A 15,676-nucleotide genomic window follows, 5' to 3' on the forward strand; every position below is an offset into this window, starting at 1 on the left:
ATGTTACCCTCGTGCCAGGCCACGAGTTCCCAATTAACTGTGGGTCCAAGCACGGCTGGAAAACTTTTGAAGCGGAAGGAGTGTAGTTATATTCATTGCTTTAAATCACATTTGCTACACCGGAAGAGTTACCAGAAGCAAGGTGAAGAGACGAAGTACTGGAGATTTGAATACGTCGGTACTGGAAGTGACAACAACGATCAACAAGAGGAAACGAGGAAGACCGAGGAGTCAAACGAAAACGACCATGAATTCAAAGGACGTTGGAGGTGTCAACAAGCCCAACAGAAGAGAACAACGGCAAACGTCGAAGGTGACAGAGCTAAATGATCGGACATCGTCCATCAAGCGTCATTTGTCGGGAAGATTGTGGTGAGTTGTATAGTGATGATGTCTTTTCGGTTTTAACTCGTGGAAGGTCTAAGTTACATCTTGCTGTGTTAGAAGCTCTGTATAATTATTCGTAAACTAGATCCAGAACTATGTGTACAGAAGGAGAATGTGTTATCGTTGCAGTTGTTTGGTGTCACACCTCGTGAAAGTGTGACAAGTGTTTCTTGATGTGTTCAACGTGTTTGTCTACAACTTGCTGTTTTTGTTTTCGAGTTTTTTTTACACTTTAGCCATTTTATCGCCTATGTTGAAGTGTTGACTTTTTCTCTATTTTTCTATATAGTTATGTGTTTTAACTGTTTTTCCAAATTTCCAACATTCCCTGTACTATCCTGAAGAGAAGGGAAAGAAAAGGGTTGGGGACAGTTAGGCCCAAAAATTTAATTTCGACATCAGCCTAATCTGACATCAGATTTGAATAGGTACAGCCTTATATTTTCACTTAGTACCATCAGTTTTTCAATTGCCCGAATAGGTCTTGCCAAAAACACAATTTTCCTTGATGACACAAAATGACACAAAATCCCAAAATTGATGAGAAATTGTCCATAACATCAGTTAGGACAGAAAATATGACATAAAATTTTACAGACTGTTCGAGGAATTGACTAAGATGATATCAACACCGAAAAATGTACACTTTGGTTGACGATGGGATCCAGGTCGTCATTTCCTGGAGAAGAACAAAAAGACGCAAAAAATGAAACTTTGAATATTTTTTGCAGCTTATTTTTGAGTTTGCCCCATATGTGGATACTTCAAACACGTTCTATAAGTGGTTTGGAACAGGTTTACCGCGGCGAAAATAGGGGTCACCGTGCATATTCTGGAGAAAAATCCAAAAAACTGTCAAAATTTGCCTAAAATTGGTAAATTCACGTATCTATATGGCTTGTACTTCTCTGCTGCTGCTTTGGTCATAACTTATTGGATTTTTGGCTGTTATGTGTTGCATAAACTCACTAGAGCCCTCGGCGTTCAGAACAATACAAGGATGGAATAGCTGAACTAGTAAATTTGCCGGAAAACCCTGGGTGCACGCATTATCGATAGGTACTTTTCTCCATGATTACTCTCCTGTTGGCACTTGGTTGTGATACATGTACATGTAGCTATGATAGCGCTTAGCACAGCCCCATATCAAACTACAATGAAAGCTGACATGTTGGAACGAATCAGACAACATTGAGTCCTCTTGTTCTTCAACTATGTGAGCTAGAACGTGTCCCCACACTGGCAAAAATGATGGTATTTTACGGTGCGCACAAACAAGTGAAGCACTGTGCCACAGGGCGTTCCATACAGTTGGGTTGCTGCTGGTTCTTCGCTAGGTGTTCACTGTTCAGCCACCACTAATATAATCTTCCTTGAGACTGTCACCCGCTTCTTACCTCCGACTTGCTCCTTCATCAGTCTGGAAATGGCTGGCTCACCACTTCGTTTGTAGGACAAGACAAAGTGCTTCATCACCAACCCACTGGCAGCTGCCCGCACTGCAACTGATTTAGAGAAGCACTTTGCTTGGACCAACGGTTGAAGGGTGGCCAGCCGCTTTTGCTGATGTTCTGCAAACTCCATCGCCGAACATGCTGATGCAAAAGTGACAGAGTGCTACAGGATACTGGCATCAGGGCGAGCTTCAACAATTTCAGCTAGGGCCGCAACATCCGCAACAGCATCATGAGCAGCGAACTCATTCCCAACGATGAACTATAAATCAATCTGAAGCTTGGGAGCTCCGGTATCGCGGTTTAGGGATCAGAGTGTTCACCAATCACAAAATGCACACCATTGACACACACATCCGTGCACACACACACACACACACACACACACACACACACACACAAACACACACACATGCATGCTCTCACACGCAATAGAACACACGCGCGCGTACACACACATACATTCACGCACGTGTGCGTACCCACCCACATGCATGTGCACACTCATGTGCATGAGTGGAGATGCCCCATTACACATGTCACACCAACATGCCCTGGGAGCGGTCATGCACGTGTGTATAGTATGTGTGCGAGAGCACGTCCACATGAGCGCATATGCATGTGCATGTTCATACATGCGTATGGTGCATACATGCACAAACATGCAGGTCTATGCAAACACACAGACGCTCGCGGCCGCCGCGCATACAGTGTGCTCATACATTTCCATAGCCATAGGGTGGCAATGACTCGCAAATATCATGAATAAATCTTATGAGATTGAAAAACGCACTTACCCAAAGCAGCTTTGGTGTTGCTTGTGGAAGCACGGGGGCCAGGGTGTTGAGCAGTTACAGGGCTATCTGTATCTATAAATTTCTCCATCCCACACTGCTGAGACGGAATGACAAGTACGCTGCCCAGGTTGTACCTCTTCTCTTCAACGCAATCAATGAGCGCCAGAGGTTTGCCACATCCAGGATTCTGGCACGCAGACAATCCCACAGCCAGATACCTGAGATGAACGATTCGTCGACCGTGAAGAGGGGCACTGAACGACCTCTTCGCGGGAGTCGAATCCAGTGGCGTTAGTGATGGAGATCGCCCTTTCCGTTTTTCAGGAACTCGATCGATCGTTTGAGTTTGCGAAGCGTCCCCCTCCTCGGCTTCTTGCATCGTCCAGTACGCAGAATGAGAGGCCGCGTCGTGGGTGACGGATTACTCTCCCACGTCTTCATCTCCACAACACGTCGGCAGGAGAACTGAGCTATCCAAAAACCGCCAATGTCAAAACAAATCCGCAAGTCCACTAGTGGCTGAGCTTCTTCCTCAAATCTTGTCTCGACTCGAGCACGCGCTGCGAAGCCATGGTCAAACTATTTTCTGTGCATGATCGCGTCCCATTTTCCACTCCGAAAGGCATTATTTTTCAGAACAAAATTCGGAAATCCAACATGGCGCTAACCGTCGCGAACCTCCTTATTATTCTTATTATTATCAAATTTTTGATAGGGCAATCCCTACAGGCCTAAGGTGTATTTACATGTAGGTAAAATGATTTTGTTAGGCCGCCGAGCACTTTTAGAAACACTGAAACTAAATTGTGAGAGGTAACTAGGGTGGTGGAAGACACGTCTAACGAAGTGCGCTATCTGCGGCATCTTTGGTCTGCCACCGTGGTCGCGCACGAGCCCGATCTTTGAACAGCTCCGCCTCACCACCCTGGAGGACATGTTTATCATTAAGCTCCTTATCTTTGTCCGTCGGTGTCTGTTCTCCCCAGCTAGCTCCCTCTTCACCAGCTTCTTCGTGAGAGTTACTGGTGACCGCACTAGGGGAGCAGCACTAGGCACCGGCGGATTATGCCGACATAATTATTGGCATAATTTGGTGGTTGAAAATTTGGAGCATAATTTGGCATCCTTTCGGAGGTAGGAGCATAACTACACGATTGTACCACAGTTCTAGTATGTAGGCTATACAATTGTATACAATGGACCTGATCAGTGCTGGTGGTCTGCATGGTAAAGGTTTCGGAGGTCATGCAGATAATGTTTCAGTGAAAAGCAAGGTAGAAATCATGGCAATACATTATTGTATGCTCGAACTCGTCTTCTTCAAAGTTCTTTCTCACACTGATACAGTACATGATTGTAGCAAAAGATGCGAGTGAATCAGCCTTTATGAAGTATCCCGGGGTGGACGAGATAGTGACGGGTATGGTAGTCCACAAACTGACTCTGCGTACATGTACATTATTCATGATACGAAGTCGTGACCTCTGGATTTTAGCAGCTAGCCGTGACTGTGTAGGCTATGGATTTTGCTCTATATAATAAATAATTTAAAAAATGAGGTATAGTTGATGTTCGATCATGATGGAAGGAGAGGTTGAGCTACGGGAGAGATTATTCACAGTGACAGTCACAGGGTGAGATTGGCATCGGTTGGACGAGTATGACGATTAGGAAGACAGTTTAACCTCTTTAGCACGACGCTACCTGAGCGCGCCCCACGCGACAACACCTGTAAAAGTCGCATATTCCCATGAAAGTACTAGCTGCTCAAGGATCGATAACTTTACCTTCCCTTGGACGAATTCCACGATCTTGAGCTTCCTGGAAAGGTCTTGAGACGAGTGACAAACTGGTGTCAAACCTAGCTCGGAGCGAAACCAAAACCCCGTGCTACAGTCTGGCAAACTTCATCCACGCGCTCGACAGACTTGAGCACGGCCAAGACTAACCAAGCTCAAATATTCAGCTGCCATTTCGGTCTCCTTGCTCGTATCAAGCTCAAATTTTTTGTGAGGACTCACGGGATCCACTACCATCATTTGAATCTTGTTTCCATGGCAGCAGGTAGCGCACAAATGATCCATGATGGAAAATACGCGTTCTGCAGACTGCGCAAAAAAATCGAGTTGAAATTTGCCGTGTCGAGTCGCATATCTCAACAACCGGTGGTCGCATTGCTTCGGCGATTGTTTCTATCGCCAGCTGAGAGTTTTCTCTTGCAGATACATGTTTCGATTGTGAGAATCGACCAAGTATTGAGTGAGTTACGATAGTTTGAACAAGTCACTATGGACTCAACACGGACCCCACGACTATGAGATGCAGGTTCACTGCACAGTGTACAGCGCGCGTCGTACTAGTACGACGGCCGTGGGGCATGCAACTCATGTGCGTCGTACTAGTACGACGCTCGCGCTAAAGGGGTTAACATGATAATTTTCAAAGGTAACTCCAACTATTTTGGCAATGAACAATATTTATGAAGTTGAAGACACCACTGCAGCTGTACTTATGGTTGATAAATATGGTGGTAAAGACACACCTGGCAATATGGCGGTAAACACACGCCTGCCCACACACGCTCTCTAAGCTGCAAAGTTCTAGCACAGAGCTCTCCTTCTCACCACCACCACCATCAGTTCGCGCCTGGCGCCTAGTCTTCAACTTCATTCTCCCGAGCCAAGCTCCGTATGAAGACATCCAAGAAGAATATTGCCTGATGAGTCCAGCGGGGACGAAACGTACGTCGCAATCGAGCTATGTCGTTGCTGTGTCATTTTCTATGTGCCATGCGCTACTTGATGTACCAGCCTGCTATGTCGGATACCGCCAACCATGCATCCACTAGGCGCCAGGCGCGAACTGATGGTGGTGGTGGTGAGAAGGAGAGCTCTGTGCTAGAACTTTGCAGCTTAGAGAGCGTGTGTGGGCAGGCGTGTGTTTACCGCCATATTGCCAGGTGTGTCTTTACCACCATATTTATCAACCATAAGTACAGCTGCAGTGGTGTCTTCAAATTCATTATCCCGAGCCAAGCTCCGTATGAAGACATCCAAGAAGAATATTGCCTGATGAGTCCAGCGGGGACGAAACGTACGTCGCAATCGAGCTATGTCGTTGCTGTGTCATTTTCTATGTGCCATGCGCTACTTGATGTACCAGCCTGCTATGTCGGATACCGCCAACCATGCATCCACTAGGCGCCAGGCGCGAACTGATGGTGGTGGTGGTGAGAAGGAGAGCTCTGTGCTAGAACTTTGCAGCTTAGAGAGCGTGTGTGGGCAGGCGTGTGTTTACCGCCATATTGCCAGGTGTGTCTTTACCACCATATTTATCGACCATAAGTACAGCTGCAGTGGTGTCTTCAACTTCATTCTCCCGAGCCAAGCTCCGTATGAAGACATCCAAGAAGAATATTGCCTGATGAGTCCAGCGGGGACGAAACGTACGTCACAATCGAGCTATGTCGTTGCTGTGTCATTTTCTATGTACCATGCGCTACTTGATGTACCAGCCTGCTATGTCGGATACCGCCAACCATGCATCCACTAGGCGCCAGGCGCGAACTGATGGTGGTGGTGGTGAGAAGGAGAGCTCTGTGCTAGAACTTTGCAGCTTAGAGAGCGTGTGTGGGCAGGCGTGTGTTTACCGCCATATTGCCAGGTGTGTCTTTACCACCATATTTATCAACCATAAGTACAGCTGCAGTGGTGTCTTCAACTTCATTCTCCCGAGCCAAGCTCCGTATGAAGACATCCAAGAAGAATATTGCCTGATGAGTCCAGCGGGGACGAAATGTACGTCGCAATCGAGCTATGTCGTTGCTGTGTCATTTTCTATGTGCCATGCGCTACTTGATGTACCAGCCTGCTATATCGGATACCGCCAACCATGCATCCACTAGGCGCCAGGCGCGAACTGATGGTGGTGGTGGTGAGAAGGAGAGCTCTGTGCTAGAACTTTGCAGCTTAGAGAGCGTGTGTGGGCAGGCGTGTGTTTACCGCCATATTGCCAGGTGTGTCTTTACCACCATATTTATCAACAATATTTATTGCAAAAGAAGTCAACTAATGAATAGAAGAAGTAATGTTTTTTTCATGTTGATCTCTGGCATGGCATATGGCATGCATGGACACCTTGTGGATACTCGTGTATTTTGTTGTACATGTACTTCTGGACACTTAATAATAATAATAATAATAATAATAATAATAATAATAATAATAATAATAATAATAATAATAATAATAATAATAATAATAATAATAATAATAATAATAATAATAATAATAATAATAATAATAATAATAATAATAATAATACCTACAAGCCCACCCAGACGTGCCACTGTTGGCTGCTGTTAAGCGCCATCACGACAATGATGTGGCACCGTCAAAATCAGTTACACGTCAAGCCTCCAAACTTCTGGGTGAACTTGACCTACCCGACTTGGAGACTGCCACAAAAGTAATTGTCAAGAAGGCCGTTGCTCTCCGGTGCCTGGCCGTTATCCAAGGTAAGCCTCTCCATGGCCAGTTCTGGAGACGAGCTTCTGATGCTGGCTTGGACCTGGGCTTGAGTTTTCGCTGGCTGAAATCGCCAACGATCAGGCCTGCGACAGAGGGACTCTTGCTGGCTGTACAGGATCAGACCATTGCGACCAGGCACTATCAGGTCACGGTCATTGGACGGGGAGACGTTGTGGACATTTGTCGAGTTTGCGGCACTCGCGGAGAAACAGTTGATCACATTGTGGCCTGTTGCCCAGCTCTAGCCAAAACACTGTATATCGAACGGCATGACACGCTCGTCAAGTTGGTGCATTGGGCACTATGCAAGCGGCATGGTCTGGGTCGGCCGGGAAGCAACCCGCTGAAGCATCATCTTGTGCCTGTCACGGAAAATCTTGACATGAAGCTCCTGTGGGAGTTCAATATCCCAACGGATACGCAAGTGCGCCACAACCGTCCAGACCTGGTGTTGCGGTCCAGCACACAGGTGCTGCTGATGGATGTTAGTGTTCCATTGGACCAGAATGTGCCCACAAAAATCGCCGAAAAAATAACAAAGTACGCTCCCCTTTGCCAAGAGCTGCGGCGCATCTGGCATGTGGATGATGTCCGCGTTGTGCCCCTGGTTGTTGGGGCGCTTGGTGGACTGACTGGTGTGTCCCTCTCACACTTTGTGTTGGCATTGGCAGGCACTCTGCGCATTGAAAGGGCTCAGCAATGTGCTATCCTGGGCACGCTGAACATCATCAAGTCGGTTCTTGGCATTCGGCATTAGGCTCCTCATGTTACGGGTAGAGCTAGTCCGTATAAACCTCCAATACTGCATTTGCTTTGACATCCATGAATGTGCAGTATGACGGTCCTCACAGCCTGATTTTTCTCTTGCCATTTGAGTATGTCTGGCATTCATCTCTTCCTCTATTTCTACAGGTCTATTCCTGTACTGGTAGTCCATTTTTGTGATTACTCTTTTTGTATTCGAATATGTCCTGGCCTCCTCCATCGTTCTGCTTATTTCTGTCCGTCTCTCAGTTTCTGCGTCGGCTTTCAATATTTTTGCTTTGGTTTTTACAATCCTTTTTGCTCCGGTCTCCATTGCGTTGGCCATTTATCTATTTTTTTCTCTCATTACCCTTGGTCTCTTTTGGCCCGGTGATGGGGTTCTTACCTCATGTCATGACAACGTGAGTGAAATAAAGCCAACTCCATAATAATAATAATAATAATAATAATAATAATTCTCGTCTACGTTCCAAAGGGAACTCACGACAATGGAGTGACAAAAAGCACCGCGGCAGAGAGAGAAAAGAGAAGATATGATATTTGACGAAAACAATCACGGTGTAGATTTCACATGAGTTCCAATACACCACATCAGCAAAGCTCTTTCTTAGAAAAATAAAAAATAAGATAAATGAAATGAAATCATTGGTCATCACAGTTAGTCATGTGCGTCCACACCAAAATCACAGCCGGTCATGTGTGTTCACACCACCGCAGAACAAATGTTACTCCACTTCTGCCGGTCAACTGCACAACTTCTTAGGGTTTCGAGGTGCCGGCTCGTCTTCAATGCGACGGCGGTGAACTTGACGTCTTGCTGGAGGGTGGTGACTAAACAGGACCTTGGAGCTCCCCTCCTGTGCCTCACAGCGTCCTCCATTGATGCGTATGCAATCATTGCTTGATTGCCTGGTGTCGATGATGGCTGGCGTAGGATGTGTCCAAGCAGACGCCATCTCGCTCGCTTTGCCATAGCGGATATTGGCTCAGTGACACTTGCAAGTACGAAAAACGCACAATTTCCCGAACTATGAGGCTCCATAAGTACAACAAAGTGAATATATATCCCCGCGTGCCAAAGAATAATATGAGGATTTTGGGAGCATAATGCGAGAATCCATGAAAGCACAATTCCATGATTTCGCGAGCATAATCCGCCGGAGCCTAAGCAGCACATCACCTCGTTCGAGTACCATTTTGGCCCGGTCCTGCGGGTCGAGCGACCATACAGTTCATCGGCGCAGTCCTGTGGAACCAGCTCCCGCCTGATCTCCGTTCCGAGCCCAGCCACCTTCAGTTCTGTGCCCTGCTAAAAGCGCATCATGGCTCCGTTTAAAATTGCTTTTCGGCTAGTGTGTTTCTGTGGTATAGCGGATCCGAAGAATAGTAAACGTGTGTTTGCAATATATGTACGAATTTTTATATAATGTAGTATGTTCCCATTCCGTTTTTGCTTTGGTGTAGCCCTGAGGTTGATTTGCTGATTTATTTCTACCCTTCCTCTCTCCGTATTTCTGCCCCCCCCCCCTCCCCTCTCTCTCATTCCTTCTGTCGTCCACATGTATCAAAGGAGGCGAACTCGCCTGTTTGTGGTGCGACGTTAAACTTCTACAACAACTACAACAGCGAAACCAAACACATGAATTGCCGCCGACACTTGAGAGACTCGAGCACCGCTAGCTTGTTCAAGTCGGACTTGGTAGTTTCGTACTGGAACTTAATCTTCTTCTTTTTGAGGTATGACCGCATCATACTTAAAAATATCCATATGATGTATGGCCCCACCTTTTTCTGCTGGATGCTAGCCCGGTGGTTGCCAATCTCCGGTCTTCGGCCGAGTGCTGATGGATGATAATAATAACAATAATAATAATTGTTACGACCTTGCTACTCAACGGGAGTTTTTGTAGCTAAGGATATCTATGTAAAGAAGAGGTTAGTACGACTTCGGCGATAGTAGGGGAAGAGTGTGTTGCTCCCTACATGGGAGCTCGCGGTTTTCCTGCCGACAATCTTCCTCAGTCTACTCAAGCTCAACTGACAAGGGGTGAATTCCCCGAAACACTGTGTATTGAGCAGGGAGTGGTGCTTTCTTGCAGGTTTGCAGGAGTGGACGGTTCGATGGACTCCTTGTGTGCTCTGGATGACAGTCGTGAGTCAGTCAAGTGAGAATTCAAGTCGGCAGGAAAACCGCGAGCTCCCATGTAGGGAGCAACACACTCTTCCCCTAAGGATATCAGATGTATTAATAACCACTAGATTCTAGTGGTTATTAATACAGTATAGTGGAAATCAAAGCTGGCATAGTAACATGGAAAGTGTGGGCACAAGCTATGCGACCGAGTCCACCACCTAAACCAGATTTTGAACAGTGAGACGTGCACAATCTAGCACAAACCTGACAAGGAGTACTGAGACATTGCACGGCATGAAAGTCAGCTTGAGCACTGCTCGATAGCGCTAACCAACGGCCTTCCCAACTTGGAAGGTTCATGGATATTAGTGCTAATTCCAAAGAGGGGAAGGTGAGCGCCATCGAGCCGAGCACAAGCTACATTCCATGGCTCCATGAAATGCTGGCCTGGTATGATGACGGGACGGCAAGACAGGACAGAACGGTCAAACCACAATTCGACAACGCAAAGCAACAACCACCCAGGTTGGGAGGCTCATTATATTATCAGACACTAGCAGCACCCCCGGCCAGCGTTGCCTGGCCGAATGTGGCATGCGGGTGAAGCAAGTACAAGTACATGAACAGCACACGTGCTCAGCACGTGGTGGTGGCCAGACCGCTGAAGTCCTGGTGAGGGAGGTTCTTCATCGTTGGAAGGAGAAGGAGGGACGTCTGTTACGCCTTCGGGAGGCTGGTCAGGGTTGTCCATCACCTGGTGCCCAGTGGTGGCGGATGAAGCGGCTCAACAAATTCATAAACTAAATTACTTACGAACAAAAGTGCGATGCGCTCTTCACTGCAGATCAGATGCAGAGTGCAGTCAGTGCAGATCTTTTGTATCCTTTTGTTGCAGATGTTTCTATTAATTTTGCAGAGAACGGTTCACGTGGTCCGCAGCGCTTGTGCGGCTGCTAGTGCTACCTATGGCCTAGGCTAGGTTAGGTGGCTACATGATTCGAACGCTTCGTGTGCTCAGTGCTTCTGCGCGCGGCTGCTACTGCTACTCGTACTGATCGTGTCTGCTACCTACACTGTTCGCACCCTTTGCGTGCTCAGCACGTGGTGGTGGCTACACGATTCGCACGCTTCGCGTGCTCAGTGCTTCTGTGGCTGCTTCTACTAGCTACACGATTCGCACGCTTCGCGTGCTCAGTGCTTCTGCGGCCGCTGCTGCGCTAGCTAGCTACACTGTGCTACACTGTTCGCACGCTTCGCGTGCTCACGCAGCTCAGGGCAGCGCTGCTCCGCAGCATGGCCTGAGCGTGACACACACACACACGTCACAGGTGCCTCTTCTTTATAAGTAAAGAGCTGCTCCGCAGGATGGCCTGAGCGTGACACACAGACACACGTCACAGGTGCCTCTTCTTTATAAGCTAAGAAGATGAAATTGCCGTGAAATGTCTCAGTACTCTTTGTCAGTTTTTGTGCTAGATTGTGCTCGTCTGACTGTTCAAAATCTGGTTTAGTTGGTGGACTCAATCGCATGACTTGTGCCCACAATTTCCATGTTATAATTATTGTTTTCCTTGGCTCACCATCTGAGTTCTTTATGCACACCTGAAGAGCCGTCATGAACAATACGGCGAAACGATCGTCGTCTGATGCTATACAGTCATAATATTGCAATAACAAGTACTGAAGTAGTTAGTCCATCGTTGTCATCAACTAAGTATAGTACCGTAGGATACTGGCGTTCGGTTTGTTACAATTAGTCCTCGCGAACCTTCCCCTTCATATTTTCATCTCTGATAATATTGAGCCTCCCGAGCTGGGTAGTTGTTGCGTTGCGTTGTTGAATTGTGGTCTGACCGTTCTGTCTGGTCTTGCCGTCCCGTCATCATACTAGGCCAGCATTCCATGAAGCCTTGGAATTAGCTTCTGCTCGGCTCGATGGCGCTCGTTATCCCCTCTTGGGAATTAGCACTAATATCCATGAACCTTCCAAGTTGGGAAGGTCGTTGGTTAGCGCTATCGAGCAGTGCTCAAGCTGACTGTCATGCCGTGAAATGTCTCAGTACTCCTTGTCACTTTTGTGCTAGATTTTGCGCGTCTAACTGTTCAAAATCTGGTTTAGTTGGTGGACTCGATCGCATGACTTGTGCCCACAACTTCCATGTTACAAAAAGGATATTGTGGAAAAGTAGAGATGGGAAAAAGAAAGAAAAGAAAACCGAAGGTTGATTGTAACGAACAATATCAATTCAGTGAGCTATGGAAAACCGAGTGGTCTCAGTGTTGGTTTCTTGCAGGTTTTTTGGAGCGGAAGGCTGGACGGATGTCTCGTGTTTTCTGGACGGCACAGCATCTGACGATGTGGAGGTGCCGGCTCGCCCTCAGAAATTCAGTGTGATGGCGGTAAACTTTAGGTGGCCGGCCGGGCCATATTGCGCAACTCATCGAAGCGAATTTCGAAGAAGGCGCTAGTTTCAATGGAAACGAGGGTCACTGGGTGGCGTTAGGCGAAGGACTAATTAAAGGGGAAGTTAAGGCAAAAATTAAAAGTTCACCAGTTGTAGTCTTCGGGGTGCTGAGTCGAATGGTCTTGGTCCGAGACAGCTGAGACGCTCCCTTCCTACTTGAATCCCAATCGAACTCGCGCACTTCCACCGAAACTGGGTGACTGCGCCCTACGAGATGGGGAATGGTATGCAAAATCTCACTAAAAGCGCCATTTCGTTCATATAAAAGCACGGATGACCGCGATTGGCCCATATGTTGTAGTCTTTTGGACGCTGAGTCGACTGGTTTGGTCCGAAAAGGCTGCGATGCAGCGTTCGCCCCTAATTCCCAATCGAACATGGTTGAACAAGCGGTCACGTGCTCCTGCGTACACTAGTCACCTGGTCACCGTGCCTGCAGGGTACAAAGTACACTTACAGCCTTTTTTTTTTTTTTTTTTTTACTAAGTACACAACCTACTCGTCAGAAGGGGAGAAGACAACAGAGTATACAATGACAAAACAGCAGGGAGAGTAGGGGCTGCAAAGCAAGCCTGTGCTGGTGAGGCAAGCCCACAACACCGACCTATGGTCTCGGCGTTAACGTGAGCTTGCGCACCATAGCCTAAAAGAGGGGGGTGATTTAGTGCGATAAAGACAAGAGAAGGTGAGGTAGAATGGATGAGGAGAAAGAAAGAGAGAGAGAGAGAGGGGGGTGGAGAAGAGAGAGAGAGAGAGAGAGAGAGAGAGAGAGAGAGAGAGAGAGAGAGAGAGAGAGAGAGAGAGAGAGAGAGAGTGAGTGAGAGAGAGAGAGGGGGGGGGTGGGGGGTGGGGGTGGAGAGAGAACAAGAAGAGAGAAAAATAGATTCAAAGGCAGTTCAGATGCAGTGAACATCATGCAATGCTTGGGGGGGGGAGCTTCAGGATGGAAATAGTTCTGAACTGTTAGAGGGAGTCTGTGGCCCAAAGCCACTGGCTTCGGCGAAGATGGTAGTGGACGTTCGCTTTGAAGGATTGTAGGCCCTTAGGAGATGGTGGTTTGGTGAAGAGGGAGGATGGCAGCGCATTCCAGGTGTTGATGATGTTGTATGGAAAGGCGCGTCTTAGGTAGTTAGGAGCGCCTGGAGGGAGAACATTTTCCAGTTGGAAGGGGTGTGAAGCAGACTGTTGGCATTGTCTCCGGGTTACAGGTGCGGCATGGTGGACGACGAGAGGGGGGACCATGGATCTCAGCAGAGGAGGACCTGGTTGGCCCAGCAGCTTGTAGACGAAAGTCAGTGCCGCCACTGTCCGTCGGGCCTCTAGGCTCTGTAGCAAGATGTTGGGTCCCAGGATGTGGAGGGCACGCCTCTGCACTCTGTTAAGGTGTTCAAGGTTAGTGGGAGCAGTTCCCATCCAGACAAGGGGAGCGTACTCGAGCAGGGGCCGGACGAAGCCGTGATACACGGCCAGCATGCCACGGCAGTCCAGAACACGAGCAGCTCTACGTAGGAGGCCAAGACGTGAGTTTGCCCTGGCAGCAACTGACCGGAGATGGGCGGAAAAGGATAGCTTGGAGTCAACCATAACTCCGAGGAGCTTTAGGTGTGGCTGTTGTGGGATGACCTCCCCTCCAAAGTTTATTGCGGGGACAGGCCAAGGCTGCTGTCGATGGCAGGAGATTCGTAGGAGCTGCGACTTGGATGGTTCAAACTTAACATGCCACTTTGTTCCCCATGCATGTAACGCATTAACGGAAGCTTGAAGACTGGCAGCTTGGTGTATGGCATCATCGCGTGTATTGACGCAGGCATACAGCGTGGTGTCGTCTGCAAATGTTCCCATTTCAGACCCTGGAGCCAGACAGCTATCAGCATCATTTACATATACTAGGAACAAGGACGGTCCAAGGATGCTGCCTTGTGGTACTCCTGCAGAGATCGGATAGCGATCGGAGCTCTTGCCGCCGATGACCACTTCCAGCGAACGACCTGTTAAGTAATCTCTAAGCCAGTCCAGGAGGGGGCCCTTCACACCGATGTTCCGCAACTTGTGCAGTACACCTGTGTGGGAGACTTTGTCAAAAGCCCCGGCGATGTCGACAGCAAGCACCTCCACAGATCCACCAAGGCCAGATGTGGCCGACCACTTGTGGTGTAGTCCCGTAAGTAGATCGGATGGACCTAGGCCTCGGCGAAAGCCAAATTGCCTTGGTGATAGGAGGTTTTGTCCCTCCAGAAAGTTCATTAACTGGCGGTTGATGATGGACTCCATTACTTTGGAACATATAGAAAGCAGCGAGACTGGTCGGTAATTCTTTTCAGCGGATTTGGAGGACTTTTTGTATACTGGAACTACTCGGGCAACCTTCCATGCCTGTGGTTGGTGGCCAGTACTGAAAGACAGGGAGAAGAGGCGTGCTAGGGGCCCCGCAAGCTCAGTTGCGCATTCCTTGAGTACCCTAGCTGGGATATTGTCCGGTCCAGTGGCTTTGGAGGAGTCGAGTCTTGCCAGATGTCGTCGTACTGTGTCAGCCCGGAAATGGATCCTTGTGACTGATGGAGTTTTACTGTCGCCAGAGGCAGCAGGCAGGCTGTCCACTGATATGTCGGAGGCAAGACTGCATTTCTTGGAAAAGAATGATCCAAAGCAGTTTGCCTTTGCCAGGTTGGTTGCGCATTCCTGCCCATGTGCATCAATTAGGGTTGGGATATCAGAGGAGCGCTTAACACCAGCGACTGATTTCATCACCGGCCTGTTTTGACCTTTTTTGGGTGCAGTTCTGTCTCTCGAGTTGAACTCGAGTTGAACCTTGGTGTGAAAGTTGTCGCCTGCTGCCGTGGTGATCAGGTGATTTTGGCACCCAGGAGCACGTGACCGCTTCTTCAACCATGTTCGATTGGGAATAAAGGAGGAACGCTGCATCGCAGCCTTTTCGGACCAAAACCAGTCGACTCAGCGTCCAAAAGACTACAACATATGGGCCAATCGCGGTCATCCGTGCTTTTATAAGAACGAAATGGCGCTTTTAGTGACATTTTGCATACAAATCTCCATCTCGTAGGGCGCAGTCACCCAGTTTCGGTGGAAGTGCGCGAGTTCGATTGGGATTCAAGTAGGAAAGGAGCGTCTCAGCTTTCTCGGACCA

The 15,676-nt window shown here is 48.1% G+C and overlaps 1 protein-coding gene across 1 annotated transcript in view; it reads left to right on the plus strand.

Moving 5' to 3' along the window:
• Window positions 1-15,676, plus strand: part of LOC135818478 (alpha-methylacyl-CoA racemase-like) — a 124,434-nt gene that overhangs the window by 969 nt on the left and 107,789 nt on the right. The window lies entirely within an intron of this gene.

The sequence above is a fragment of the Sycon ciliatum genome, chromosome 5 (assembly GCF_964019385.1).
Source record: "Sycon ciliatum chromosome 5, ocSycCili1.1, whole genome shotgun sequence".
Classification (NCBI taxonomy): Eukaryota; Metazoa; Porifera; class Calcarea; order Leucosolenida; family Sycettidae; genus Sycon; species Sycon ciliatum.